At 54.9% G+C, this 24,836-nt stretch overlaps 1 protein-coding gene and 1 pseudogene across 4 annotated transcripts in view; one reads left to right on the top strand and one right to left on the bottom strand.

Annotated features, from left to right (window-relative positions):
* The window catches only part of EXD3 (exonuclease 3'-5' domain containing 3), a 117,289-nt gene that overhangs the window by 92,230 nt on the left and 223 nt on the right, over window positions 1–24,836 (bottom strand). For 2 of the 4 annotated variants that reach the window (XM_010372642.2, XM_030919495.1), the window contains exon 1: window positions 20,859–20,919. The exons of 1 other annotated variant lie outside the window; for it this stretch is intronic. The gene's annotated coding sequence lies outside the window, so the exon portion shown is untranslated. Of the gene's footprint in view, window positions 1–20,858; window positions 20,920–24,646; window positions 24,787–24,836 lie in introns of those variants that run through there. One more of the 4 variants, XM_030919493.1, reaches the window with a different exon arrangement.
* LOC115894110 lies at window positions 22,398–22,492 on the top strand (annotated as a pseudogene).

The following is a 24,836-nucleotide window of genomic DNA, read 5'->3' as shown; positions in this document are numbered from 1 at the left end:
GCACTTTGGGAGGCTGAGGCGGGCAGATCACCTGAGGTCGGGAGTTTGAGACCAGCTTTACCGACATGGAGAAACCCCATCTCTACTAAAAATACAAAATTAGCCGGGTGTGGTACATGCCTGTAATCCCAGCTACTTGGGAGGCGGAGGCTTGAGAATTGGTTGAATCTGGGAGGCAGAGGTTGCGGTGAGCCAAGATTGTGCCATTGCACTCCGGCCTGGGCAACAAGAACGAAACTCCATCTCAAAAAAAAAAAGAAAAAAAAAAAAAAAAAAACCACCACAAAACCTGTTCCACATGGGAGAAATTGGACAAAACCAAGGGGTTACAGGGCCCAAGCAAGTCTGAAATCCAGCAGGGCAGTCAAATTTTAAAGCTCCAAAATGAACTCCCTTGACTCCAGGTCTCGCATCCAGGTCATGCTGATGCAAGAGGTGGGTTTCCATGGTCTTGGGCAGCTCTGCCCCTGTGGCTCTGCAGGGTACAGCCTCCCTCCCAGCTGCTTTCATGGGCTGGTGTTGAGTGTCTGCTGCTTTTCCAGGCACACGGTGCAGACTGTCAGTGGATCTACCATTCTGGCATCTGGATGACAATGGCCTTCTTCTCACAGCTCCACTAGGCAGTGTCCCAGTAGAGACGCTGTGTGGGGACTCCTACCCATTTCCCTTTTTTTTAAGATGGTGTCTCGCTGTTGCCAGGCTGGAGTGCAGTGGCGCGATCTCAGCTCACTGCAAGCTCTACCTCCCAGGTTCACACCATTCTCCTGCCTCAGCCTCCCGAGTAGCTGGGACTACAGGTGCCCGCCACCACACCCAACTAAATTTTTTTGTATTTTTAGTAGAGACGGGATTTCATCATGTTAGCCAGGATGATCTTGATCTCCTGACCTTGTGATCTGCCTGCCTTGGCCTCCCAAAGTGCTGGGATTACAGGCGTGAGCCACCGCATCCAGCCCCCACCCATTTCCTTTCTGTACTCCCCTAGCAGAGGTTCTCCATGAGGGCCCCACCCCTGCAGCAAACTTTTGCCTGGACATTTAGGCATTTCCATACATCTTGTGAAATTTAGGCAAAGGTTCCCAAACCTCAATTCCTGACTTCTGTGGATCCACCGGCTCAACACCAAGTGGAAGCTGCCAAGGCTTGGGGCTTCCACCTTCTGAAGCCACAGCCTGAGTTCTATGTTGGCCCCGTTCAGCCATGGCTGGAGTGGCTGGAACACAGGGTACCAAGTCCCTAGACTGCGCACAGCACAGAGACCCTGGGCCTGGCCCACGAAACCACTTTTTCCTCCTGGGCCTCCAGGCCTGTGATGGGAAGGGCTGTCATGAAGGTCTCTGACATGACCTGGAGACATTTTCCCCACGGTCTTGGGGATGAACATTAGCCTCCTTGCTACTTATGCAAATTTCTGCAGCCGGCTTGAATTTCTCCTCAAAAAATCGCTTATTCTTTTCTACTGCATCATCATCAGGTTAAACATTTTCTGAATTTTTATGCTGTTTCCCTTTTTAAACAGAATGCTTTTGTTTTGTTTTGTTTTTGAGATGGAGTCTTGCTGTATCACCAGGCTGGAATGCAATGGTGTGATCTCGGCTCACTGCAACCTCTGCCTCCCTGGTTCAAGTGATACTCCTGCTTCACCCTCCCGAGTAGCTGGCATTACAGGTGTGTGCCACCATGCCTGGCTAATTTTTGTCTTTTTAGTAGAGACGTGGTTTCATCATATTGGTCAGGTTGGTCCTGAACTCCTGACCTCGTGATCCGTCCGCCTCAGCCTCCCAAAATGTTGGGATTACAAGTGAGAGCCATTGCGCCTAGTCCCAGAATGCTTTTAACAGCATCCAAGTCACTTTGTGAATGCTTTGCTACTTAGAAATTTCTTCCTCCAGATACCCTGAATCCCATCTCTCTCAAGGTCAAAGTTCCATAAATCTCTAGGACAGGGACAAAATGCCACTAGTCTCTTTGCTAAAAGATAACAAGAGTCACCTTTGCTCCAGTTCCCAACAAGCTCCCCATCTCCCTCTGAGACCACCTCAGCCTGGACCTTATTGTCCATATCACTATCAGCATTTTTGTCAATGCCATTCAACAAGTCTCTAGGAGGTTCCAAACTTCCCCACATCTTGTCTTCTGACCCTCCAAACTGTCCCAACCTCTGCCTGTTACCCAGTTCCAAGCCACTTCCACATTTTTGGGTATCTTTTCAGCAACACTCCACTCTACTGGTACCAATTTACTGTATTAGCCTGTTTTCACGCTGCTGATAAAGACATACCTGAGACTAGGAATAAAAACAAGTTTAATTGAACTCACAGTTCCACATGGCTGGGGAGGCCTCAGAATCGTGGTGGAAAGCGAAAGGCACTTCTTACATGGTGGCGGCAAGAGAAAATGAGGAGAAACCCAAAGTGGAAACCACTGATAAACCCATCGGATCTCGTGAGTCTTATTCACCAACATGAGAATAGCATGGGAAAGACCAGCTCCCATGATTCCATTACTGCCCCCGGGGTCCCTCCCACAACAGGTGGGAATTCTGGGAGATACAAATCAAGTTGAGATGTGGGTGAGGACACAGCCAAACCATATCACCCACCTCGGGAGACCCCGGTGGCTCGGCTTGGCTCATTTCCTGCGGGGTCCCTGGTGCTGATCCCTCTCCTCTCCATGGCAGTGTGGGAACTGCTATGCGTATCTGAGAGTGAGGCGCTAGTCGTCTGCTTGGAAATGAGTTGGAGGCACCGCAGGAGTGGGACCCCACTGTGAGTGATCCGAGGGGCCCCGGAAGATGCAGACCTGACCGCGTCTCCCCCGGGATGGTCTGTCCAAGAAAAAGTCCTCCCAGCCGCATCTGCCAGCCACCGGGTTTGGGGGCACAGGCAGGGAGCTGCAGACCCTACTCCTCTGCAGCCCTCCCCACCCTCAGCCCAGCTGCAGCAGCAGCCAGAACACCCTGGCCCAGGGTCTCCAAGAGTCAGGGGCTGCAGGGTCTGGCAGCACCCCATGAAGGCTGCCCCAGGTCCCTGTTTCAGCCCTCCAAACCCCCACACCCAGGGAACCTGGGCCTCCATTCCTGAGCCCTCCAGTTTTTGCCTCTCCCATTCTCTTTGCCCCTAAGGGATTTTGCCTTTTTAATTCTTTTGCTGTCACCTTAATTGGCCTTAGGGGAGATGGACCAGCACGCCTGAGGTCCAAGGTGTTAGGGCTCCTCCCAGCAGGGCAGACCCAGCCACGCAGAACCCACCACCAGCTTCCAAGGGCTCCAGAAAGGGGGTCGCTGCCCTTCTCAGAAGGCCCTCTCCACCATGCCCAGAAGCGTGGATGCCCCGGCCTGGGCTTTTCACCAGGAAATGAAGGGAAAGACAGACCTGTGGGATGGAGGTGGGTCCCAGCGGGGGCAGTCACACCCCCACGCCATCTCTGCCAGACCCCGAAGGATGTGGAGTGCCCTCCAGGGCCGTACAAAGCACCACAGGGTGCAAGTGACAGGGACGTGTGCCCTCACTGTCCCAAGGCTGCAGCTCTGACACTGGGTGGGGAGGGTGGGCCCCACTCCCTGGGTCCTCACGGGTACCCCCAATGTGGTCTGTGTCCTGATCTCCCCTTCTTACGGCAACACCAGTCCTACTGGATTAGGGCCTACCCCAACAACTTCATTTCACCTCTGCAAAGACCCCATCTCCAGATACAGTGACACGGGGCCTAGGGCTTCAGCATGGGAATTGGGGGAAACAACTCAGCCCACAGCCTATCGCAGGTCCTTCCCCCAACAGAGGCAGAGGCTCCCCACGCCAGCTCTCGGGGAAGGGTCTGGGCGCCCACGGGGACTCTGCACACTATTCTCTCCGCCTCCATGAAAGAGGCGTGTCCATCTCCCGGATGAGAAAACTGAGCTCAGCCAGGATCAAAGCAGGTCTCGTCCCAGTCTCCTCACTCTACCACTCTCCCTTTTTATTTGCTTTTTATTGCCTTTTGGCTGCCTATAAAGGCAATTATTCATGTAATACAATATTTGGAAAACTACATTTGCAAATTCTGAAAAATCATGCAAAAACATCACTAAAAGTTGGCCGGGCGCAGTGGCTCACGCCTGTAATCCCAGCACTTTGGGAAGCTGAGGCCGGAGGATCACCTGAGGTCAGGAGCTCGAGACCAGCCTAACCAACATGGAGAAACCCCATCTCTACCAAAAATACAAAATTAGCTGGGTGTGGTGGCACATGCCTGTAATGCCAGGTACTCGGGAGGCTGAGGCAGGAGAATTGCTTGAACCCAGGAGGCAGAGGTTGCGGTGAGCCAAGATCACGCCATTGCACACCAGCCTGGGCAACAAGAGCAAAACTCCATCTCAAAAAAAAAAAAAAAAAAAAAAAATCACTAAAAGCCACAGTCCCCTCCTGGCCATGCCTGTCTCCTCCTCGCTCCTGGTGCCACCTCATCTGTCTCAGCCTCTGCCTGTCCCCTCAGAGCTGTGGCCCAGTGCGTGTCCCCTCCCCCACGTGATCCGGGTGCTGAGAGGGGACACAGTGCTGTCCCACAGGTGAGCCAGTGGCCATTTCCAAATTCCCAGGGCCTCTGCCAGCGGGTGTCCAAAGAGCCTGCTTGGGAGCCCCACACATCCACATGTCCCACCCTTGAACCTCCAAACTGCGCTGGGGTCCGGCACAGTGGGCTCTGACCCACAAGGATGCTGGGCCAGCACCCCTGGGGGAAGGCAGTGGGCACCCGGGGCCTGAGCAGGGGGCAGAGCCCCAATCCCCGCTGCTTCCCCCCGGCTGCTCCCTGGGGACCCCTGGACCACAGTACCAGTGGGGGCAGGGTGGGCCCCCCACACAGGTCCCGGACTCATGTACAACGTCCTCTCGCCTAGGCTCATCCTGGTGTCCGTGGCCCAAGGATTTGCAGAGCTGCAGCCGGAGCCCAAGGCGGCTGTCGCAGGCCACTCACCCATCCCCAGCATCCGCAGTTTCTCAGGCTCTCAACAATAAACTTTATGTCTCATGGTTCAAGAAATGCCAGGCTCTGGGCCGAGAAGCAGAAGGCTCAGGCACAGCTCCCACTTTTTAAGGCAGCAGAAGCCACAATTTCTCTCTATTGTTGGTTTCCTCCCTGGATCTTTTGCTGAAAGCACATTTGTTTTTCTTTTTCTTTTTTTTTTTTTTCAGACGGAGTCTCGCTCTGTCGCCCGGGCTGGAGTGCAGTGGCTAGATCTCGGCTTACTGCAAGCTCCGCCTCCTGGGTTTACGCCATTCTCCTGCCTCAGCCTCCCGAGTAGCTGGGACTACAGGCACCTGCCACCTCGCCCGGCTAGTTTTTTGTATTTTTTAGTAGAGACGGGGTTTCACCGTGTTAGCCAGGATGGTCTCGATCTGCTGACCTCATGATCCTCCTGTCTTGGCCTCCCAAAGTGCTGGGATTACCGGATTGAGCCACTGCACTCGGCCTTTTCTTTTTTTTTGAGACAGAGTCTCGCTCTGTCCCCCAGGCTGGAGTGCAGTGGCTTGATCTCGGCTTACTGCAAGCTCTGCCTCCCGGGGTTCACGTCATTCCCCTGCCTCAGCCTCCCAAGTAGCTGGGACTACAGGCCCCACCACCACACCCAGCTAATTTGTTTGTATTTTTAGTAGAGATGAGGTTTCGCCATGTCAGCCAGGATGGTCTCGATCTCCTGACTTTGTTATCCACCCACCTTGGCCTCCCAAAGTGCTGGGATTACAGGCGTGAGCCACTGCATCCAGCCTGTTTTTCTTACATCACACTGAAGTAGATCAAGTTCCTGATAAATGTTAGATTTAGCCTGACTCAGCATGAGCCTGGCTTCTCCCACCGGTCGGCACATGGGTGGGTACCAGGCACACAGTCTCCCCGCCCTGCCCACCATCTGCTGTCCTGGAACCCTTGGTGGGACCCGCTGCCCACAGACACCTTGCCCATGCCCCAATGCCAGGCAGAGGCCTCTGTGCTCTGAAGAGTGAATAAAACATGAAACTGGCCGGACGCAGTGGCTCACGCCTGTAATCCCAGCCTTGTGGGAGGCCGAGGCAGAAGGAGCACTCGAGCTCAGGAGTTTGAAGCTAGTCTGGGCAACATAGTGAGACCCCATCTCTATTAAAAAAAAAATCAGGCCGGGCGCGGTGGCTCACGCCTGTAATCCCAGCACTTTGGGAGGCCAAGGCAGGCAGATCACGAGGTCAGGAGATTGAGACCATCCTGGCTAACACGGTGAAACCCCGTCTCTACTAAAAATACAAAAAAATTAGCCAGGCGTGGTGGCAGGTGCCTGTATCCTAGCTACTAGGGAGGCTGAGGCAGGAGAATGGCGTGAACCTGGCAGGCGGAGCTTGCAGTGAGCCGAGATTGTGCCACTGCACTCCAGCCTGGGCGACAGAGCAAGACTCCGTCTCAAAAAAAAATCAGCTGGGTGTGTTGACATGCACCTGTAATCCCAGTTACTCGGGAGGCTGACGTGGGAGGATCACTTGAGCCCAGGAGGTCAAGGCTGCAGTGACCCAAGATTGGGCCACTGCATTCTAGCCTGGGTGACAGAGCAAGACCCTGTTTCCAAAAAAAAAAAAAGAAGAAAAGAAAGAAAGAAGAAAGGAAAGGGAAAAAAAAGAAAAAAGGAAGAGAAAAGAAAAAAGAAAAGAAAAGAAGGAAAAGTGAGGCCCTGCACAGAACCAGGGTGGCTGGCAGCAGGTTATCTGGAGCCGAGGGCGGGTGCTGAGTGCAGCGAGGGCGGGGTGAGCCTCGTGAAACCCCTATCGCACAGGGAGGCCCTGACGGGAGGCCACTCCACCTCTCTTTGTCTTGTCCCAAACAGCAGAGGCCACAGCCGCTCCTGGCCAACACTCCTGCCCCTGGCATGCCTCATGGCCGCCCGGAGTGTGGACTTGGCTTCCAGCACCAACGCACCCCTCGACCCCCAGACGGCGGCGGCATCAGTGGCGCTGATAGTGTTTGATGAGCAAATGAATAAAGGCAGCAGGTCCCCCACCACCACCACCACCTCCACTGCCACGGGCACTCCCAGCGGCTCCTGGAAATTTCCCTGGGTTCTCAGTACTCCCCCAGTCATAGGCTCAGTGGGCGTTAGACCCTCTCCCCAACCCTCCTCTGGGGCGTCTGTACCTCGACCCCCACCCCAGGCCGCTCCTCAGCCCCCACCCCTCCCTTCCAAGAGTACAGCCCGGCCCCTCCGCAGGCTGGGGACGGCCTTGTGGGCTGCGAGGACCCGACGGGGCAGCCCCAGCCAGGCAGTCAGGCTCCGAGAAGTGTGGAGCCAATACTGCCTCCCAGCGTCCCAGGGTCCTGTGCCAGGGAAGGCCCTGCATCTCCGGCACCTGGAATCGTGGAGGCCAGAACGCTGGCCAGAACCCGCCCGTTCACAGACGCACCGGCGGAGCGAGCGGGCGGGCGGGGGCGGCAGCCTGCGGAGGAGCCAGTCCGGGCCAACCCACGCCGACGGCCGTGCGTCCGGGCCGGTCTCTGGGCCCCTCTGCTGGTGGAACCCGGCAACGCCTCCTCCCTCCCAGCAGCGCCTGTCCCAGGCGCCTGAAGTCCAAGTGCCTCCCCTACCTGCGCGCCCAGGCTAGGTCTCCGTTCCCACCCAGGCCAGCGCTGCAGGCAGAGCCCAGCCCGGCGGCCGCGGCGAGCATAGGGAGGACCCTCCACCTCTGTCGGCCTGCGCTAAACACCACAGAGGTGGCTGCTCTCCCGAGAAGCCCGCACACGGGTCCAGGCCCCCGAGGGGCCATCTGCCCCCGGCTCACCGCAGGCCCTTTCCTGGGAGACCCTGTGCCATGCAAACGGCAGGTCTGGCCGCTCTCGGGCTCTGTCCTGCCAGCCCGACAACGCAGAACCCAGCGTCCCCGCCCCATCTCCCGGGATCCCTTGGCTAAGAAAGGGTGACTGGCGGCCGGCAAGCCCTTAGAGGGTCCCCAACAGGCAAGGATGGAGACGCAGCTCCAGACCCCGGAGTGCGGCTCTCCAGACACACCCACGTCCATCCACCATCCAAGCATAAACCCCAACGCAGCGGCTCCTGGCCTGGTTCTGAGGACCGCACAGCTGGAGTGGGAGAAGCGCCCAGTGCTTCCGTCACTGGAGCCCACAGGTCCACAGGAATTCGAGATCCTGGATGCGTTGGCTGGACCCAAGGACACGCAGGAGGCGGGAGGCGGGAGGGGCACAGCAAAGGGTCTGGGGCATGGCCGGAGGGGGCTTTCCCCTTGGGCAGTATGGACACCCCAGGCCCCGCAGCACCCAAGCGCGCGCAGCCTCAGGCCTCCTCCAGGGGTTTTCCAGTCTCACACCTCTGGGGGTCTCCCAGCCTCACACCTGCAAGGGTCTCCCTGGCCCAACCTCCTTGCAGTGTCTCCAGAAAGCTCTGAAGCTCAGCCCCTCCTCCTGGTGTTTGACTGAGGTGCGTGGGTGTTTCACTAAAACCCAACAGTGTCTCTTCCTCTCAGGGCCTGGATGTGCCTCCTCCAACACTGGGCAGGCCCTGCACGTGCTCCAAAGCTCCCAAGGGACTTTTAAAAGGGGTGAGGGGAGGCGGGCACGGTGGCTCACGCCTGTAATCCCAGCACTTTGAGAGGCCGAGGTGGGCGGATCACGAGGTCAGGAGATTGAGACCATCCTGGCTAACATGGTGACACCCCGTCTCTACTAAAAATACAACAAAAATTGGTTGGCGAGTGCCTCTGGTCCCAGCTACTGGGGAGGCTGAGGCAGGAGAACGGTGTGAATCCAGGAGGCAGAGCTTGCAGTGAGCAGAGATCGTACCACTGCGCTCCCGGCTGGGCAACAGAGCGAGACTCCGTCTCAAAAAAAAAAAAAAAAAAAAAAAAAAAAAAAGGCCGGGCGCGGTGGCTCAAGCCTGTAATCCCAGCACTTTGGGAGGCCGAGGCGGGTGGATCACGATGTCAGGAGATCAAGACCATCCTGGCTAACATGGTGAAACCCCGTCTCTACTAAAAATACAAAAAACTAGCCGGGCGTGGTGGCGGGCGCCTGTAGTCCCAGCTACTCGGAGGCTGAGGCGGGAGAATGGCGTGAACCCGGGAGGCGGAGCGTGCAGTGAGCCGAGATCCGCGCCACTGCACTCCAGCCTGGGCGACACAGCAAGACTCCGTCTCAAAAAAAAAAAAAAAAAAAAAGGGCTTTGGGGGAAGACAGCAATCCCTGCTGCCCTCACACCTCCCCCTAGTTGCTCAGCAAGGCCTTCCAGGGACATCCAGCACAGCTGAACTGGCCCCTCAGACCAATGGTAACCCCAAATCTGAGACTGGGGGCCTTTTATCTGCAGTTCCTTGAGTGGCTTATGAGTTCCCAGGTCCTCTTTAAAAAGGCAGAGCCTTGAGCCAGTTGGAATGGACACACCCACTGTGTACAGGGAAGCCAGGCCAGTGGGAACACAGGCGCAGCACCCAGCGTGGCTTGTCTCTCACCATCAGGCTGGGTCAGCCCCTCTCCACAGGAGTCTGCAGGGCTGTTTTTGTCCCTGAGCTCAGGATGAACTTGCATAAGGCCTCGATGGCACTCCCTTTGCTGATCGGCCCAGGAAGGGGGCAGTTGGCCCTGTCCCTTCTGTGGAGGGCGGCTGCTATAATTTAAAGTCTGTCCCTCTGAAACACGCTGGAACTCCATCACCATGCTACAGCATTTCGAGGTGGAGCCTTGGGACGTGCCTGGGGGGTGAGGATCCTGCCCGTGGATTGCTGGGTTATCACGGGAGTGGAACTGGTGGCTTTATAAGAAGAGGAAGAGAGGCCTAAGGCCTGAGCCCGCACGCCGAGACCTCACCATGGCTGCCCCGAGCTGCCTCAGGACCCTTTGGAGTCCCACCAGCATGAACACCTCCTCGGATGCTCCCCTCACCCTTAGACTTAGCCTCCAGAGCTGTAAGAAATAAATTCCTTTTCTTTATAAATTACCCAGTTTGGCCGGGGACTGTGGCTCACGCCTGTAATCCCAGCACTTTGGGAGGCCAAGACGGGCGGATCACGAGGTCGGGAGATCGAGACCATCCTGGCTAACACAGTGAAACCCCGTCTCTACTAAAAATACAAAAAATTAGCCGGGCGTGGTGGCGGGTGCCTGCAGTCCCAGCTACTCGGGAGGCTGAGGCAGGAGAATGGCGGGAACCCGGGAGGCGGAGCTTGCAGTGAGCCGAGATTGCGCCACTGCACTCCAGCCTGGGCGACAGAGCAAGACTCTGTCTCAAAATAAAAAATAAAAAAAAATAAAAACCCAGTTTTAGATCTTGTGTTTTAAGTAACAGAAAACTGGCCCGGCGTGGTGGCTCACATCTCTGATCCCACCACCATGGGAGGCCTTGGCAGGCGGATCGCTTGAGTCCAGCCTGGGCAACATAGTGAGACCCTGTTTCTATGAAAGAAATAGGTATGTATCCAGGCGTGGTGGTGCGCGGTGTGTAGGGAAGGCGGGTAGGGAGGGCGCACGGCGTGTAGGAAGGGCGTGTGATGGGTAGGGAGGGAGCTGTGTCTACAAAACCCTGGACCTAAAAATGACCAAGTGGAGACACAGGCTGATGTGACTGAGAACGGAAACAGCTGGCAAGGATTCAGTTCACATTCCCCCACCGCACACTTTCTGTAACTGGTCTCGTTTCAGGGTGAAAGAGCCTGTCTGGATCTCTCAGCATCTTTCTCCAACACGGTGCCGGGTCCCAAGCCCACACCAGGACAAACGGGGCTCCCCGGGTCCCTGATGGGGCAACGCCACTCACCAGTTTTGCAGCTTCCACTTAAAATTAACAACTGATGGCCGGGCACAGTGGATCATGCCTATAATCCCAGCACTTTGGGAGGCCGAGGTAAGCAGATCACAAGGACAGGAGTTCGAGACCAGCCTGGCCAACATGGTGAAATCCTGTCTCTACCAAAAATACAAAAAATTAGCCGGGCATGGTAGCCAGCGCCTGTAATCCCAGCTACTCGGGAGGTTAAGGCAGAATGGTATGAACCCAGGCGGCGGAGGTTGCAGTGAGCTGAGACCACGACTCTTATCCTAGCACTGTGGGAGCCTGAGGCGGGCAGATCATTTGAGGCCAGGAGTTCGAAACTAGCCTGGCCAACATACTGAAACTCCATCTCTACTAAAAATACAAAAATTAGCCAGGCATGGTGGTGGGCGCCTGTAATCCCAGCTACTTGGCAGGGTGAGGCAAGAGAATCAGTTGAACCTGCAAGGCGGAGGTTGCAGTGAGCTGAGATTGCACCACTGCACTCCAGCCTGGGCGACAGAGTGCAACTCTGTCTCAAAAAAAAAAAAAAAAATCAACAATCAACTCTTTTAAGTGTCTTCATTTCTTCTGAAAGGTGCTAACTCAAGCCCAATTGTTGCCATGAGTCCTGTGACCACAAAACGCTGGGCTCTGAGAACCCCAGAGGCTCTTGTTCCCCAGCCCCACGACCCACACCCAGGGAGGCGGTACAGCTGGGCCCCCACCCACACGGGGCAGAACTGCACAAGGGAGTCCCCCTGGGGGCGGCCTGGCATGGAGGAGGTGACCCACGGGGGACATGCCTGACTCACTGTGGAGGCGACACTGCTGAGGGCGGGGGGCAGGGCGAGGGCTGTGTCCTTTCCCACAGAGCCTGGCAGACCCCCAGGGCCTGAGTGAGGTACAGGAGTCTGCAGGTGACTGTGCCCGGAGCCCCAGCCCCCAGCCTCGGTGCAGGTTCAGTCATTGGCTGTGGCTGCCCTGTGCGCTGAGTAGGTGGCCAGTGGGCATAGGCTGGCACCTCCAGGGCCCCTGGACCACCACAGAACCTGTAGCAGATTCCAGCTGAAGCCCTGAGGCCGGCCCCTCGGGTGGGGAGTCCCAAGCCCTGGCCTGACACATGGCCCCAGGGGGAGTCTCAGGCCTCGCTGTGAGATGGAGTAGATGATGCAGGCGTGGGAGTGGCACGCACACTCAGGAAGGCTCGTATTCACCCCAAACCCAGCTGAGCCCAGGACGCCCCCTTCCCAGAGAAGGAAACCAGCTAAGGCACAGCTGCCCCTGAGCCCTGGGCACGGGGCTTGCTCTGGAGATGGGCTCTGAGGCAGGGTGGGTGGCAGCCCCACTCCTCGGTTTCCTGGGAGGCCCGGCTTGGATGCCGCGACCTCCCAAGGAGCCTCTGCAGGAAAGTGGGACCAGCGGGACCAACAGGATGTGCAGGGGCCCCTCCCTTGAAGCTTTGCCCTCAAGTAGGACCCAAAGCTCCCTCAAATGACCCCCGAACAGACAGACCTTGAAGGACCCCACAAGAAGCCAGGTTACTGGCGGAGGGTGAGAAGTGGCCATGGTGGGCCGATGGCAGCCGTCAGTCTCTCCATCGGTGCCATAGCGCCACCCACCCCAGGACCTGGAAAAGGAGCGGCAGGCGGGGGCGGGGGGGAGTGGGGGGAGAGGCGGAGGGCTTCCTGTGGCTGAGGCGCACAATGGTGTTTTCTGCACACCGCAGTGAGTCACCCAAGACGGACTGGAAGCCGGGCCACCCTGCATTCTTGTCCGGGCGCCAGGTCACGCTTCCTCTGCGGTTTTTCTGTGGTGTTTCCCTGAGGACCGGCAGGCCCTCCAGGTGGGCTTTGTGCCGCCAGCAGGCGTGGCCAGGAGGGTGGGAGGCGGCCAGAGAGTGGGCTGTGTGCCCCCAGGTCTCCCTGGCAACCCGACGGGGGGCTCCCAGGCTCCCCCACCCCCACAGAGCCGGCCTTACTGCCCCCTTCTGAGAGCGCTGACCACCCTCACCCGTCCTTGAGGGCCCTGCAGCTGCCGCCCTGAGGATGCAGCAAGGACAGGGGGCAGGGGGCCGGCCTGAGACCCGGAGCGAGTGGGCAGGCAACGCCAGCTTCAGAGCCCCCAGAAGCTGTCATCCCCCAAGGGAGGCCTTCAAGGCCTGTCCCCTCCCCACCTCATATTGTCTGACACAGCAGCCACAGCTGAAAGTGCAAAACACGTGATTAAAGTCAGTGTCAATATGTCTGTGACAGCTTTTTATATCCACTGCATGTGGAAATAGCAATAATTTGGGTATACTGGAGTTAAAGTATATTATAAAAATAAATTCACTTGTTTCTCATTTTTTAAACATGTCTACAAGAAAACTTACAAGCCTCCTCGTCATAAAGCTCCAGGTGCCCACCGGGGCCCTTCTAGGAGAAGCAAACAGCCCTGCGGCCACCGCTCCCCAGTGTCAGGGGAAACCAGAAAACCTTCCACATGGGACAGGGTGGCTACCCCGGAGCCCCCCAGGAGCAGCCCCCAGAAGCACGAGGGCACAGCAGGATGAGCTGACGCTGGCAAGATGACCACGCACAGCCGTCCCCTCGGGAGGGAGGCTCAGGCCTCCTCAGTGAACAGCAGCCTTGACTCACACACTGTGTCCACCGGCTTCAAAGGGAATTCCATGTGTTTACCATCTCAGTGACCATTTTTGCTTAATTTTTTTGAGACAGGGTCTCACTGTTGCCCAGGCTGGAGTGCGGTGGAGCGATCACAGCTCATGGCAGCCTCAACCTCCCGGGCTCAAATGATCCTCCCACCTCAGCCTTCCGAGTAGCTGGGACCACTGCAGTATACACTGCACCCGGATAATTTTGGGGGGGTATTTTTTGTAGAGATAGGGTCTCACTATGTTGCCCAGACTGGTCTCAAACTCCTGAGCTTGGTAATCCTCCTGCCTCGACCTCCCTAAGTGCTGGGATTACAGGTGTGAGCCACCACACCCAGCCTCAGTGACTGTTCTACAACTTTGAGATATAATTCATATACCATAAAATTTACCCTAAAGTTACAACTCAGTGTTTTTAACATATTCACAGACATGAGTCACCATCACTACTATCCAACTCCAGATTTTTTTTTTTTTTTTTTTTGAGGCGGAGTCTCACTCTGTCGCCCAGGCTGGAGTGCAGTGGCACAATCTCGGCTCAATGCAAGCTCCGTCTCCCGGGTTCACGCCATTCTCCTGCCTCAGCCTCCCGAGTAGCTCCGACTACAGGTGCCGCCACCTCGCCTGGCTAATTTTTTGTATTTTTAGTAGAGACGGGGTTTCACCGTGTTAGCCAGGATGATCTCGATCTCCTGACCTTGCGATCCGCCTGCCTTGGCCTCCCAAAGTGCTGGGATTACAGGCGTGAGCCACCGAGCCCGGCTTAGTTTTTTTTTTTTTGAGACAGGGTCTCGCTCTGCCACCCGCAGGGGAGTGCGCTGGTGCAATCCCAGCTCACCGTAACCTCCGCCTCCTGGCTCAAGTGATTCTTGTGCCTAAGTCTCCCGAGTAGCTGGGACTACAGGCGCCCGCTACCACACCCGGCTAAGTTTTGTATTTCTGGTTGAGACAGGGTCTCGCCACGTTTGGCCAGGCTGGTCTTGAACTCCTGACCTAAAGCGATCCACCTGTCTCAGCCCAGAACATTTTCACTGCCCCAAAGACAATGAACCATGTGCCCATCAACAGTTACTCCCTCCGCCCCTCCTCAGGCCCTGGCCATTTTCTGTCTCTGTGAATTTTTCTATTTTGGGCATTTCCTATAAAGGAGACCATACAGGTTCTGTTCTCTCGTGGCTGGCTGATTTCACTCGGCACGGTGTCTTCAAAGCTCATCCCTGCAGCAGCGTGTGCTGGAACTGCCTTTCCGTGGCTGAGTCCTGCCCCATCGTGTGCAGGGATCACGGGCTGTTTGTCCAGCAGACATTCGGGCTGCACCCCCTTGTCTGGCTGTTATAAACAGTGCTGCTGTGAACAGCTGTGTATGTGTTTCTGTGTGGAGTGTTCTCACTGATCTGGGGACACACATTTCTAGGACTGAACTGTTGAGTCTCCTGGTGTTTCTATGTTTAGCTTTTTGAGGAACTACCAGACTGTTTCCACAGTGGACGTACCATTTTACGCTTGCATCTATAATACACGATGATTCTAATTCCTCCACAGCCTCACCAACGCCTGTTGCTGTCTGTCTTTCGTTTTTGTAAACTTACCAATTTAACCTAAGGATTGTTCCTTTCTTTAACAATTAAGATGACCAATCTTAAACACAAAAAGTAACTTTCTGGACGCACACGGTGGCTCACGCCTGTAATCCCAGCACTTTGGGAGGCCGAGGGGGCAGATCACGAGGTTAGGAGATCAAGACCGTCCTGGCTAACACGGTGAAACAGTCTCTACTATAAATACAAAAAAAAATTAGCCGGGCGTGGTGGCAGGCGCCTGTAGTCCCAGCTACTCGGGAGGCTGAGGCAGGAGAATGGCCTGAACCCAGGAGGCGGAGCTTACAGTGAGCCGAGATCAGGACACTGCACTCCAGCCTGGGCGACAGAGTGAGACTCTGTCTCAAAAAAAAAAAAAAAAAAAAGTGGCCGGGCGCGGTGGCTCAAGCCTGTAATCCCAGCACTTTGGGAGGCCGAGACGGGCGGATCACGAGGTCAGGAGATTGAGACCATCCTGGCGAACATGGTGAAACCCCGTCTCTACTAAAAATACAAAAAACTAGCCGGGCGACCTGGCGGGCGCCTGTAGTCCCAGCTACTCGGGAGGCTGAGGCAGGAGAATGGCGTGAACCCGGGAGGCGGAGCTTGCAGTGAGCTGAGATCCGGCCACTGCACTCCAGCCTGGGCGACAGAGCGAGACTCCGTCTCAAAAAAAAAAAAAAAAAGTAACTTTCCAGGGATATTGTACAGGAGATGGAGAAGGAGGCCAGCAGGTGTGACAGGTGTGGGGCCTCACACCACCACTCCCGGGGGGGTGCTGGCATGTTCGTCCCCCAGGGGGTCCATGTAGGTAGCAGGGGTTTTTTGTTTGTATGTTTGTTTTTATGTTTTTTTTTTTTTTGAGACAGAGTCTCGCTCTGTTACCCAGGCTGAGATGGAGTCTCACTTTGGTCGCCCAAGCTGGAGTGCAGGGGGGTGATCTCGGTTCACTGCAAGCTTCGCCTCCAGGGTTCAAGCGATTGTCCTGCCTCAGCCTCTCAAATAGCTGAGATTACAGGCCTGTGCCACCACGCCCAGCTAATTTTTGTATTTTTAGTAGAAATGGGGTTTCATCATGTTGGCCAGGATGGTCCTGAACTCCTGACCTCAAGCAATCCGCCCACCTCGGCCTCCCAAAGTGCTGGGATTACAGGTGTGAGCCACTGCGCCTGGCCAGTCGCAGGTTTTTTTGTTTTTGTTTTTGTTTTTGAGATGGAGTTTCGCTCTGTTGCCAAAGTTGGAGTACAGTGGCGCGATCTCAGCTCATCGCAACCTCCGCCTCCCGGGTTCAAACGATTCTCCTGCTTCAGCCTCCTGAGTGTCTGGGATTACCAGGCATGCACCACCACACCCGGCTAAATTTTTGTAATTTTAGTAGAGACAAAGTTTCTTCATGTTCGCCAGGCTGGTCTCAAACTCCTGACCTCAGGTGATCCGCCGGCCTTGGCCTCCCGAAGTGCTGGGATTACAGGCAGGAGTCACTGCTCCTGCCCAGACTGAGGTTTTGAAGGACACCTTTCCTATTCACCGTGTTGGTTTTAGCCCTGAGTCAAGCTTCTCCCTGCACCCCACCTCCCTCTCAGCTCACTGCCCACAACACACAGATGTACCAAGGGACAGCTGTGAGGACGGGTCAGGTGGCCCCGTGGGCTCTGGGGAACCCTTTCTGGGAGGTGCCAGCAGCACACGTTGGGGTCACCCTCGCAGACAGGGTGAGGCCAACAGGCCTCCATCAAGGGTGGGCTTTCCCAAGGACCCCAGTTCTGATCACACAGGGTAGAATCTGATGAACGAAAAACAGCATTTTAAAACCATGTTTTGGCTAGGCACTGTGGCTCAAGCCTGTAATCCCAGCACTTTGGGAGGCCGAGACGGGCGGATCACGAGGTCAGGAAATCGAGACCATCCTGGCGAACATGGTGAAACCCCATCTCTACTAAAAAAAAATACAAAAAAACTAGCCGGGCGAGGTGGTGGGTGCCTGTAGTCCCAGTTACTCCGGAGGCTGAGGCAGGAGAGTGGCGTGAACCCGGGAGGCGGAGCTTGCAGTGAGCTGAGATCCGGCCACTGCACTCCAGCCTGGGCAACAGAGCGAGACTCCGTCTCAAAAAATAAAAATAAAAAAAAATAATAAAACCATGTTTTATAAAAATACTTAATGCCATGGGAAAGGTTTCACAGAGCAGCATAAAGTTGCGTTACCCTAAGGCAACCACGCTGCACGCTGCAAGGCCCCTTCTCAGAACCCGGGAGACACACGTGTGAGGGTCTGGCTACTCTGCCGACGGTGCCTCTGTGCTTTGATCTGTTTTGTATTTTCTGAATACTACACAATGTACACACCCTGGTTTGTATTCAAGAAAAAAGAAAAAAACATTAATGATATTTTTGAAGGTTAAAACCAGGATGGGATCTTAGCTTTAGCACCTCCAGGGCTCACCCACGGTGACAGGGCCTTTGCCTGCCTCCGCCCACTGCCAGCCACACCTGGGCCCCACAGCCAGAGCTTTCGCTCTCTTCAGCAGTGCCTGAGGGCCAAGAATTCTGTGGTGGCTGGCTGGGTGAACCCTCCACCAGGGCGAGGGCACTGAATTCTGTGGCTGGCTGGGTGACCGCTCCACCAGGACTGCACTGCACTCAGTCCTCGGCAGCCCGAGGTCCCCAGAGCGAGGGACCCACAGGGACAAGGGGGCAGCCTCAGGGCCTTCACCACCTATCTCCAAGTCACACAGCCTCTGCCACCTTCCCATCAGGCCGGCACCCCAGGTCAGGCTCACATTCCACCACAGCTTCTGCACAGTCCAGGAGGGACCTCCGGCAGCCCATCGGCTCACGTCCCAGGTCTCCACCAGAAACACCCGGCCAGCCCAGCTGATCCCCGGGCAGGCGTCCATACCCTCACAGGCCCAGCTGCTGCTTCCCAAAAGTCCTGTCCACCCAGGACCCTAACACGTGCTGGGAAACACCCTGCGGCTCAGAGCACCATCCCGCACCAGGCCAGGCAGCCACCCTCTATGGAGGATGGGGACGCGACACAGCCAGGTCACACCGAGGCAGCACCAGGTTCCAGGACCTGGTTCTACACCGCCCGTGACACAAGGACCAACACCCAGGGTCGGTCGCCCGTCCCGCAGCCCAGCCTGGGGCTGTCGCGAGCTCACGAGGGTGCTCACGGAGGCGCCCCGGGCAAGAGCCGCTCCCACCTGGAGCAGAAGGGAGCAGGCCCTCCCGGGGCTGGGCTTGGGGCTGATGACGGTGCCGCCGTCCACGAGTCAGGAGGCCAGGAAGCCCCGACACCTCCCGGTTTCACGACAGACGCGGCCAGAACACGCCCAACTCCACAGGAGGGTCTGACCAAGGGGACCCCACCTTAGGCTCTCCTCCGCCTCCCTGCGGGCCTGAGAACAGGCGGAGGCGGCCAGGGCAGGAGAGGGCGACCCTTGTGAGGCCCGAGCTCCCGGGGGAGGCGCGCCCACCTGACGCCGGGGAAGAAGTCAGGAGGGCGGTGGGAGACACACGGGTCTGGACTCGGACAGAGGATGCGGCCGGGGACTCAGGCGGGTGCAGGCACGGGGGTGGCCAGGTTCCCACGGTTTGTCGTTAGTTAACATGGTAAGCTGGTGGGCGGTGAGCACAGCACACCCCGGCGGCGCCCAGGCTGCCAGGAAGCCAGCGCGCCCGCAGAGGGGCCAGACGGGTCCCTGGGTGAGGCCGAACACGACCGTGGGTTCCGCGGCATAGAGGCCCCTGTGGACCGCATCTGCGTGGAGCGAACGGCGCGAGGGGCGGGAGGCGGCGCTGCCACACCCCACAGCCCACCCGTTCCCCGGAAAGTCGAACACAGTGACCACGGGCCCCGGCAGTTCCCCTCCCGGGCAGAGACCACGAAGACCAGCAACGCGCGTCCGCACGAACGCTCGCGCACAAACGACCCCAGCTGCGCCGCGCGTGGCGGTCACAGAGGAAGAACTGCCGAGCGGAGGGGGAGGCGCGCGGCCACCACGCGGCGGAGCCGCTTCCGCCATGAAACGAACAGGAGGTCGGCGCAGGCGACATCAGCGACACCACGTGTGCGCCCCGGGCACACCGGGCACACCGGCCACCGCGGCTGGGCCCTTCCTGCCTCCTTCAAGCGCAGGCCGTGCCGCGGGCGGGTCCTGCCCAGGGCGCCTGCAGGGGAGGCGGGGCCGTCAGGCGGGGAGGAAAGGACAGAGCCGGGGGATCTGAGGAGCCCGTGGGTGAGGGGCTGGCGGGGCAGGAGGGGGTGAGCTGCAAGGACTGGGGTGGGACCACGGAGGGGATGGCTGAACCTCGGGGACGCAGGGTCACTGGGAGGCCGAGGACCCCCGGGGCTGGCAGGATGTCTGCGCCCTGGGTGATGCCACTTCTCCTATTAATCTCCTTTTGTGGCCGGGCGCAGTGGCTCACACCTGTAATCCCAGTACTCTGGGAGGCTGAGGCGGGCGGAACACCTGAGGTCAGGAGTTCGAGACCAGCCTAGCCAACATGGTAAAACCCCCATCTCCACTAAAAATACAAAAATTAGCCAGGCATGGTGGCGTGCACCTGTAATCTCAGCTAACTTGGGAGGCTGAGGCAGAAGAATCGCTTGAACCCGGGAAGCAGAGGTTGCAGTGAGCTGAGACTGTGCCACTGCACTCCAGCCTGGGTGACAAGAGACTCCATCTCAAAAAACAAACAAACAAACGTCTGAGTCGTTTCTACGTAAAACATTGAAGCATTAATTACTAAGCATAAGTTTAAGCTTATATACTTTAGTATCTTATTTTTATATGGTATAGGAAAGCTAAATATATTTAGATCTGTTAATAAAAAATTTACGAAACGTATCTCTGTAAAACATTATGAAATGGTTTTCATCTACAAATACAGTCCAAAATTACTCCCTAAGTTTTTGACTGAAAATTAGGGTCGCTAAGTTAACACTGTAATTAATATATGTAACTGAAACTACTAAATATAAGAGAATCAATTCTGTATGTGAGATGGATGTATAAGAAAAGTAGAGTTTGTTTTTCTTTTGAGCAACATTTCGTGTAGTATTAATAAGACATTGTAAAATATTTTTATCTTTTGAGTAAATAGGAAAAATAAAGAGGGGAAAGAGGGAGAGACATTCTGTTTGCTTCATGCTGTTTTTATTAGGTCTGTTGATCGCTTGGGAAACTAAGTCTCCTCTCTATCACAGTAAAGGTTTTTGCTTTGGGAAATCTCTGAATTACCAATTTGATTAAATGAATGGCTTATTTTACAGTGACCTGTGATCCTGTTTTGAAATTGTTTTAAGCCTTTGATATTTGACATACTTCCCAAAATCAAATTTCAAGTCCTAAAAGTAAGGGTTTTTTGACCTGAACTAACTTGGACATAACAAACAGGAACCCCGAGAAGTCCAAGGGAGATGTATGAGGCTTATCTGGTACGTTAAAATCATACAGGAAGCATCGTCAAATGCGGAATGCTGTTTGAGTTATATTTGTATAAATGTATTATTAACATACGTTCCAAAATTGTATGAGATTCCTAAAAATTCTGACATGTCTTGGTATATGTTATCAGTCGTGATTATATGTTCAATTGTTTTAACCACAGAAGGAACCAAATTCCCTGTCAATCGAATCTTCACCCATGGCTACTCTAAGTCTTTTGTTATCCACAGAAAATTACTGTTTTACTTTCTTCTCAAAATGCAGTTTAAGGCCAGGCATGGTGGCTCACGCCTGTAATCCCAACACTTAGGGAGGCTGAGGCGGGTGGATCACTTGAAGTCAGGAGTTCAAAACCAGCAAGGGCAACGTGGTAAAACCCCATCTCTACTAAAAATACAAAATTAGCTGGGTATGGTGGCACATACCTGTAATTCCAGCTACTCAGGAGGCTGAGGCAGGAGAACTGCTTGAACCCGGGAGGCAGAGGTTGCAGTAACCCCGAGATTGCGCCACTGCACTCCAGCCTGGGCAACAGAGCGAGACTCTGTCTCTAAATAAATAAATAAATAAATAAATAAATAAATAAAATAAGCTACAGTCCAAAATGTGTATTTTCAAGGAACTTCATGGAAAGGACACTGACAAGTATACAGACTTCTGATAACTTGGGAGATCACACCAATGGACCAAGTAAAAATTTCCATGACTCTTATTAAAAAGCTGATGCTTTCATGAGGATTGCTAACCCAACATCACACAGAAGAAAGTGGCTGGGCGCGGTGGCTCACGCCTGTAATCCCAGCACTTTGGGAGGCCAAGGCAGGTGGATCACGAGGTCAGGAGATCGAGACCATCCTGGCCTGGCTAACACAGTGAAACCCCATCTCTACCAAAAATACAAAAAATTAGTCTGGCGTGATGGCGGCGCCTGTAGTCCCAGCTACTTGGGAGGCGGAGGCAGGAGAATGGCGTGAACCCAGGAGGCAGCACTTGCAGTGAGCCAAGGTCGTGCCACTGCACTCCAGCCTGGGCGACATAGCGAGACTCTGGCTCAAAAAAAAGCAAATTACATAGAATGGAACTGATAGAGGTCTGAAATGCTTTTTGTGACTTTTTGTTCTTGTTGAAACCTTGCTGACTCTTTTTATACTTTGTTTTCCAGAGTCAAAAATCCTTTTTCTGTTTGAACCATTTATAGCTATAGCAATTGGGTGACATACACTTTTGTGAGCAAAACTGAAACATTTGTCTTTTTCTCTATCTGATTTCTCAAAAATCTGGAAGCGATTCATGAGTATTCTTATTTTATGGCAATGTAGTTATTTGCATGAGTTCAGTAAGAATCTGTTTGCCTTGTAACAGGACACAATTGGAGACCCTGGTTATTCTACCAAGGCTTGGACTGGAATGACGTATTTTCGGATATGACCAGACTGCTTTGAGGAATCGAGGTTCACTTTACAGAGCCAATAAAAAGCCCCTTGGGATGACTGGACTGGTGCCCTGTTTACATAGTTCCCTTACAGGTTCTTGGCCTTGAGGTAAGTAAAGAATGTCACTTTCTGACAGATCCAGGAACTTCAAGATAGTTTGGGACCTGGAAGACATTCACCCCCCAATTCATACAGGTATTATTTTATTTATTTATTTTTTTTTGAGACGGAGTCTCGCTCTGTCAGCCAGGCTGGAGTGCAGTGGCGGAATCTCGGCTCACTGCAAGCTCCGCCTCATAGGTTCGCCATTCTCCACCTCAGCCTCCCGAGTAGCTGGGACAGGCGCACTCCACCACGCCTGGCTAATTTTTTGTATTTTTTTTTTAGTAGAGACGGGGTTTCACTGTGTTAGCCAGGATGGTCTCGATCTCCTGACCTCGTGATCTGCCCACCTCGGCCTCCCAAAGTGCTGGGATTACAGGCGTAAGCCACCGTGCCCACCCCTCAAGTGGCTTTTAAAGGTCTAATCTGACCCTTTTGTAGTTCATAAGCATGATGATTGCCTCATGTGTAGGGTATGTCTCCCTCAAACCCCGTTAGGATGTCAGCACATTACCTGTCTGACATGGGGAAAAAAAGTCTAATCTGAAATTCCTTATGGCAAAGTTCCAGCCAATTTAAAAAGGAGCCTATATGGCCAGTCACCACTGTTGTTGTACTTTAGACAAATAATCAGGCCAAATATAATCCTAAAATTTATTTTACAAGTAAATTGGTCTTACCAAGATTTATCTTTGGTAGAAATGGGGAAGTAGAGAAAAATTATGTTTCAGAGAAAAACTGTAGCATACCTATTACTGGATTCTATCCCTGACCATTGTATTTTTTATTTTCCTACAATCTGGACTAAATCCTGAACAATTTCTGGCTACAAGTCTCTAAAGAAGAACCTGGCTGGGTACACTGTTCACACCTATAATCCCAGCACTTTGGGAGGCCCAGATGAGAGGATCACGTGGGCTCAGGAGTTCGAGACTAGCCTGGGCAAGGTGGCAAGACCTAGTCTCCACCAAAAAAATTTAAAAATTAGCCGGTCCTGGTGGCAAACACCTGTATTCCCAGGTACTCGGGAGGCTGAGTACAAGAGGATCCTTTAAGCCCAAGAGCTCAAGGCTGCTATGAGTGGGGATTGTGCCTCTGCACTCCAGCGTGGGCGACAGAGCAAGACCCCATCACTAAATAAACAATCAATAAAGAACATGGATTTTAGTTTCTTCATGTTTTTAGTTGTCTCCCTAATGGAACAGGTTTGTTTTTTTCATCCTAGCATATAAATTGGTTATAGTCCTATGTGTTACTTCTGAGAAAACTAAAATTAATGGTGTTTCTAAAAACTAGAGATGATTCAACAGGTGATAGCAGCTGTATAAATTAATGACTTCACTGAGGCCTCATGTTTGCCACCCTGTGATGCCATTCCAATTCAGTTTGTGGTGTTCTTAAAAAAAAATCCGGCCGGGCGCGGTGGCTCAAGCCTGTAATCCCAGCACTTTGGGAGGCCAAGACCGGCGGATCACGAGGTCAGGAGATCGAGACCATCCTGGCTAACATGGTGAAACCCCGTCTCTACTAAAAAAATACAAAAAACTAGCCGGGCGAGGTGGCGGGCGCCTGTAGTCCCAGCTACTCGGGAGGCTGAGGCAGGAGAATGGCGTAAACCCGGGAGGCGGAGCTTGCAGTGAGCTGAGATCGGCCACTGCACTCCAGCCTGGGCGACAGAGCGAGACTCCGTCTCAAAAAAATAAATAAATAAATAAAAATAAAATCCTCCCTGAAATGTCTCCTCCTTCCCTGCTTGGCATGGGACAGGACTATGCGGGAATGTGCCTTCCCAGCAAGAGGGGACACTCTGACCCTCAGATTTTGATAATCAATGCTTTCAAGAAGAAATATTTTGATCAAAAGGGGGGCAAATGAGAAAGAAAAAATCATTTATCTGAGGAATGCAAAGCCCTTTTAAACTTCTGGCCCAGAAAGCCTGATGTTAAGTACCAGAAAGCATTTCAAATGAAATCGCAGTCCCTCACTACCCCTTGAGCCAAGTAACTTCCCACTGATAACACCCAGCCGTGGCCAATCGCGAACCAATGCCATTTCTACAAGCCAGTGAGCTCCAAACCACCTGCTCTCCGACGGGCTCTCTTTTCTTTAAAAACCTGAGCCTCTGTCTTGTTCTCCGGTGCACCTGGTGACCCAGGCCGCCCTCGACCTCTGTACCTGAGTAAACCCACCGGGCACCACATTCTGACCCTTTTCATTATTTTAGGTTCACAACTAATACAGGACTCAGCGCCGGTGGGCAGGAAGCCAGGGCTCCTGCAGGGAGGCGCCCGTCCCTTCTCCCGGGGAGGGCAGGGCTGGGCGCGCGTCCCACCGGGAGCGCCTCCTCTTCGGCGACGGAGCGAAGGGCCTCCAGCTCCCGTGAAGTCCGCGCTCGGAAGGCGCGGAGGAGGGCAGGCCCTGCGGGACAGGGCGGAGGGGTCGGCTCAGCTCCCCGCGGCTTCCGGCTGCCCGGCGGCCTCCAGAGTGGGGCCCTGCAGGAGAACGCGCCTTCCCCGCTCCATCGGGGCCTCAGTTTCCCCACCCCGGGAGAGCCGGCGGCCCGCCCCCGGCTCACTCTCAGCTGCGGCCCACACCTCAGGACGCGCACTGGGCCCGGCCCCGCTCTGCCCTCCGCGCCCAGGCCGCCCACCTGGCCCGCGCGGCCCGGGGTCGCTCACCTGCGGGGCCGGGGCCGCCCCCCACCGTCCACGCCCGGCGCGGAACCTTGGCCCTACCGCAGCGGCTGGCCCGGAGGGCTTTATCCGGCGGACCGAGGCCAGCGCGGACGGGGCTGGGATGCCGGGCGCACAAAGCTCCCGGCGGAAGTCCGGCCGGGGCGGGGGCTGAATGGGAGGCGGGCGTGGTCGG

This window comes from Rhinopithecus roxellana, chromosome 16 (assembly GCF_007565055.1).
Source record: "Rhinopithecus roxellana isolate Shanxi Qingling chromosome 16, ASM756505v1, whole genome shotgun sequence".
Classification (NCBI taxonomy): Eukaryota; Metazoa; Chordata; class Mammalia; order Primates; family Cercopithecidae; genus Rhinopithecus; species Rhinopithecus roxellana.
This window is presented reverse-complemented; position numbering and strand designations above follow the sequence as displayed.